Source organism: Engystomops pustulosus, chromosome 5, assembly GCF_040894005.1.
Source record: "Engystomops pustulosus chromosome 5, aEngPut4.maternal, whole genome shotgun sequence".
Taxonomy (NCBI): domain Eukaryota; kingdom Metazoa; phylum Chordata; class Amphibia; order Anura; family Leptodactylidae; genus Engystomops; species Engystomops pustulosus.
The window spans coordinates 34,275,545-34,281,330 of record NC_092415.1 but is presented as its reverse complement, the minus strand read 5'-3'; the positions used below and the strand labels follow the sequence as shown (position 1 = coordinate 34,281,330).

General features: G+C 46.7%; 2 non-coding genes across 2 annotated transcripts; both read left to right on the top strand.

The window, feature by feature from the left end:
- Positions 1 to 3,896: 3,896 nt before the first annotated feature.
- LOC140134371 (5S ribosomal RNA) lies at positions 3,897 to 4,016 on the top strand. The gene has a single exon (XR_011856233.1). It is a non-coding gene; the product is annotated as a 5S ribosomal RNA (ribosomal RNA).
- A 691-nt stretch (positions 4,017 to 4,707) lies between these two features.
- Positions 4,708 to 4,826, top strand: LOC140134345 (5S ribosomal RNA). The gene has a single exon (XR_011856207.1). It is a non-coding gene; the product is annotated as a 5S ribosomal RNA (ribosomal RNA).
- The last annotated feature ends 960 nt before the right edge of the window (positions 4,827 to 5,786 follow it).

Sequence of the window (5,786 nt, the reverse complement as noted above, 5' to 3'; positions counted from 1 at the left end):
CCTGACTCCTGCCCCCAGTATATATAGTGGCATGGCTGGCATTTTATATGTGAGTTTATGTGTCTTGTCTTATGCACAAATGAGACAGAGGCAATAAAGGGTTTTTATAGAAGGTGATGATATTCACTCATAAACCACTTCAATGGTGCCACCGAGAATATGTGAAAAGTTATTGTTTTACATCTATATTCTTCTTTGATGCTGATTCATGGTCTTCATGTTTGTGTTTTTATACGTTTTTCAAGGTGCACACTCTTGTTGCCTGCACAAAGGCTTACTATATGTCAAGTCTGTTTCGGACCAGTATGATTGATCCGTGAGACACAGACCATATGGTGTCTACCCTTCACATCAGAGTTACATATAATACAATGAGTACAGTGCCATTGTGTTTTGTACTATAGTTTTCGGTACAGAGTGGTTGTGCCACAGATAGCCAGGGACGCCTTGTACTATATATAACCATCAAGCTGTAGTCCCTTCCCTTGACTGTGTTCAGTCTGTGAAATGTGACCACCACACTGACCGTGTCTCATTGACCATACACACTTCACAGAAGCAAGCCAACGACTAAAGCTGACCATACAAGTTACGGCCACCATCATAAGGGGAAATTGTTGGACAGCAGTTCTGGGCCAGGTCTCTAGATGGGCCCAAGTTGCAGGGCACCTTAAGAATTCTAACCTTAAATAGCGAATATTAAATATTAAATAGCGAAAATACCCTGAAGAGAGCAGGAGTGAGGAGGAGACAGCTGCAGGGAGCGGAGATAGGTAAGTATTAATGTAAAAACTGCATTTTTTGCTGTGCTGCATATATACTGGGGAGCATGTGCTATGACTATAAAGAGTATAAAATAAAGAAGATATCCCCAGTATCCAGTATACAGGGGGAGAGAGGAGGATCCCCACGTGTATCGACAATTCTCTTTGGCTTCCTCTGGGGACTAGGTGCTATCTACTGTGGGGGGCATGTGCTGTGCTACACACAGTATATACTATAAATGCATTTTTAATGCAGTATGTGCTTAAAGGGGTTTGCCCCCAAAGGAAAGTTAGGTACTATCCATGGATTTGCCCCTACTGGGCCCCTGTATGTCTTGGAGCTTATCCCATTGCCTGTCTTGCTCTTACAGAGAGCACTGAAAGCAGATTTTAAGCCTTCTTACATTGCGAACTGGGAGTGGGACCTTGGCCTTACACTTTCTGTGTTCCAATGCACTCAACCAATGGAAGTGGGTAAAGGATAACATCATGGAAATGGATTTATGGTGCACATATTTGACATTTTGATCTTTGAAGCTTATAGTCTTTCTGGCTGTGGTCAGGCAGGTGGAGGTTTGGTGACTTTTTGGCTGTATTTTTTAGTATTTCTGAATGATCTGGATATTTATTCAACTATTAATTTACATTCATTCTATTATTGTTGGATTTTATGTCATAAATAAATGCAGGCAAAGAATTCAATTTACAAAACATCAGAATATATTTCAACTTTTAGCCAGAGATTGCATTATGCGGCTCCTGAGTTTGCATTACGTTAGTGGCAAAATAAACTTTACTCCAATCTACCCTTAACCTAAAATTTTACTACCCAATTTATAAGCTTGTTACCGAGATTGCTGTCGCATGACTTAGATATGGACCATGTTTATTGGCCTGATCATACAAGACTTGTATACACAAAGGGTACAAACATAATAGGGTAAGTTTGTATGTCTTCTTAGGACTTTTCTGAATGTTCTAAAACAATAAAACAGATAATGCTATTGTAAAACAGAGTCAGAATATTATTTGCTTCCATACTATGTCTTCAGGTCTTGTGACTAGACAAAAATGTTCAATGTATATGGGGCTACACGCACTATAATAAAATTTATGGTGACGCTAAAAAGTCCTGTGTCTTTATTCCAAAGCTAAAATGTTGACATCACAAAGAGGGGTGTGGTCCTGTGGAAGGGGATGTGGCTTAGCAGAAAAGGGGTGTGGCCACACCCTCAAGCTGTTGTCCGTATATTTACCTCTGCAAAAAAGAGACAGGACAGTTTCTCATATGCCACAATGATCTTCCACTTGTGAAAAACAAGTTATCAGGAATGTATTTGTTTCTCATAGCTTAAAGGAAACCTATCAGCACAAATTGATTTAATAAACCACTACCAGTATGTTGTCAAGCAACAGAACACTTTCCACATAATGTTTCTTTCATGACACTATGTGGTGGCATCATCCAGAAAATCTGCTTTGACATGAGATGTAAATTGGTTGTATGAAGTCAAGGAGGTGGAGATTTTAACACTGAAGTCAAGCTCTCTCTTCCTCTGAAATCCCCCTTCACTGTAATTGATGTTCCTGCTTCCATAACTAACCAGATCTCCTGAGCTCCGATGCATGATGTCAATCACTGAGGATTGCAGAGCTCCCCACCTTGACCTCAGTGTTAAACTCTCTTCCTCCTTGACCTTATACATCCAATTTACAGCTCACTTCAAATTTAATTTTCTTGATGATGTCACCACACTGGACCATAGAAGAAACAAAAATTTGATGGTGTTACACTGCTTGACAATATTCTGGCAGTGGATTATTAGGCCAATTGCTGATGACAGGTTCCCTTTAAAGGTTTTCCCACAATTGTAAAATTAACTACTTAGCTCTGATCCAGGAGAGCTCATCCAATTCTTATTCAGAGGCTCGGAAGGGATGTCACATACATTACTTGTACATGCTATATGTATTAAAACATTAGAAAGTCCAGCAGCACCAAAGCAATAGCAAAAAACTTAGTGGGTGCAAACCACAAAACTGGTCTTGACACACCAGGCAAATGTACTCCAAAAAAATGAGGCTGCACTCCAAATTCAATGTGAAAAAAATGGATGGGTGCTTTATTTACCCAAGTGCAACGTTTCAGACCCTGTTAAGGATCCTTTTTCAAGCAGCTTGAATGTGCTGAATGGGGGGGCTGAAGGTTTTCCAGGGTACCCCCCGTGTCTGTCCATGTGAAAAAATGTTTCACATTGTTTTTGCTAAAACTTTAAGTTTTGTAAGCAGAAAGAATAACGAAACTAATTGGAGCAATAATCATTTTTACAACAGGTTTATGTACACTGAAAGCTTATCACTGGATTCTAAATGTTTGCGTTAATAGATCAAAGATATTAATGGGTATGATCCACAAATACTATAAACCACAAAACACATGGATTGGATGGGTTGACATTCTGAGAAGTTTGGGTGCTGTAGACTGCTGTTGGGTGCTGTTCACCCGTTGTCCTCTACCCCCCTCTAGTGCTCTACGGGCAAAAACTGTGATGCCACCTTTGTTTTGCGACATCAAAAAAGATGCGGAAACTGGAGGCTAAGATGCAAAGACCCCATGGGCGCTAGGCGGCTGGCTGATTTCCATCCCCCAGCCCAGCCTGTTAGCATTCCATGCGTCCCAGTACAGGGAAGCTGTGGGTGGTAAAAGCAGCTGCCAATGGCTGGCAACTATGTCACCTGTTTTGTCTCCATCCCAGGTGGCTGGAGCCTGCTGGTTGTGCTTTCCAAACAGCTTCCCCCCAAAAGCAGTTTTTAGGCCATGGAGAAAGGCGGCTGGCCGCTCAGGTGGAGAGTTGCCACAGTGAGGGGGTTTGATTGCTCAACAACGGCTGTCATGACAGGGGCTACACCCAGCCCTTGCAGTTGCACTTTGCCGGCGCGGAGGTATAGAAAGGCCAAAGTTTTGCCGCTGGCCAAAGAGGAGGAGCCCTTCCCCCACCCCCCATCCTGTTGTGTGTCCCTGGTGTACCCTGGTGTACCCTGGTGGCCCAGGGCCGTGCTAGGCCGGTGCTTTGGGGCAGCACGTTGTCAGAATGGACGCCTTTTTGGGGAGGCAGGGAAGCATGAGGTAGCGTCTACCGGCCATACCACCCTGAATACGCCCGATCTCGTCCGATCTCGGAAGCAAAGCAGGGTCGGGCCCGGACAGTACTTGGATGGGAGACCTCCTGGGAAGCGCGGGTGCTGTAGACCGTTTGATTACTTTTTGTCCTCTACCTCCCTCCAAGGTCCACCCCCCTCCAGCGCGGAGCTGCCAGTCCCCGAATATATGTTGCCTTGACGCATCCCCGAGCAGGAAGAGGCTGGCCCACCAAGGCCTCTGAGACGCCCACCCACCCCCCACACCGTCACCACGGCCTCTAGCTGGGTGTTCCCGCTGCAAGGCCTTGGTTGGCCCCCTGCAGCCTGCCACCTGGAAAGGTGAGAGTTAATATGAGGCCGCAGCTGAAAGGCTCAGGCCTTGAGCAGGGGCTAGTGGGGAGGGCCAGCAGAAGTGAAGTGTGCCAAAGAAGCGGGTGTAACTAGCCCGCTGGAGGGGCTGAGCTGCCGACGGCCTGCGGGCTAGCCAGCCAGCCAGCCAGCTAGCCAGCCAGCTGTGGCCAAAAGGGATGTGGGGGCTGCTGGTAGAATGTTGCAAAAAGGCGGGCTTGAGCAGTAGCAGGCTGTGGCCACGGTGCCATGAAGCTAGAGGGGGCTGTGAGGCAAGCAAGTAGGCTGTGCTGGGTGGCTTTGCTGTGCTGCACAGAGCCAGGCCATGTAAAAGAAGAGAAGAAGAAGAAGAAGAAGAAAAAAGAAAAAAAAAAAGGGCCAAGCTTGAGCCCAGTGGAAGAAGCAGCAGGCGTCAGGCTGCAGTACAAGAGCAGCAAGTGAGAGGCCTGTCTCTGCCTACGGCCACACCACCCTGAACACGCCCGATCTCGTCTGATCTCGGAAGCTAAGCAGGGTCGGGCCTGGTTAGTACTTGGATGGGAGACCGCCTGGGAATACCAGGTGCTGTAGGCTTTTGCTTTTCCTCCCTTCAACCAGCAGGGGTCACTGTCCTCTATGCCTATTTTACATTTACTTTGCACGCTTGCTTCTTTTCACTTGCTTTCTCTCTTGCACTCTTTAACCCTTGCAAAGCCCTAGCAGTCGCCTTGGCCCCCCCCTGTCACTTTTCAACTGCGGGGATACCTCAAGAGCAAGGCGCCCACCAGCGTTCTTGTTTATTCCTCTTACTTCTGCCCCAAATTTCAACCCCCAGCGTCTCCCATAGGGCTGGAGGCAAGGGGGGGCATTTGTCATCTAGCTTTGTGCAGCGCTGCGTAATGTGTAGGCGCTATATAAATAAAGAAGGATTCTTTTTATTATCAGACAGGCATCTTTGGCACTGTTTTAAGGGGGTCATTTAGTTTTGTCTTTTGTCTTTTTTTCCCTTGTATTTGTCAGCTTTTCGGGGGAAAAGGGGTAGATTTGCAGAAAACTTTGTGGCTGTTTTAGCCGCCTTGCAGAGTGACAAACACAGTGAGGCAAGCGTTGCCTTTGAAAAGGGTCAATTGCTAAATCCTGCTTTGCGCGGCCTGGCAGGAGGCGAGCGAATGCGACATTTGTGTCTCAGTGCTGTGCGGGGGGTTTGGCATGAAATGCTCCTTGCGGCTTTTTGCTGGCAAAAAGTGTCAAAAACCTGTGACGCCACCTTTGTTTTGGGCCGTTTTTCAAGCCAAAAAGTTGCGTAAACTGGGGGCTTAATCCCCAAGCCCCCATGGGCGCTAGGCGGCTGTCCGATTTCCACAGCCAGCCAGTTATCCAGCCAGCCAGTTATCCAGCCAGCCGCCCCAGCCCAGCCTGTTAGCAAGCCACGCGTCCCAGTACAGGGAAGCTGTGGGTGGTAAAAGCAGCTGCCAATGGCTGGCAACTATGTCACCTGTTTTGTCTCCATCCCAGGTGGCTGGAGCCTGCTGGTTGTGCTTTCCAAACAGCTTC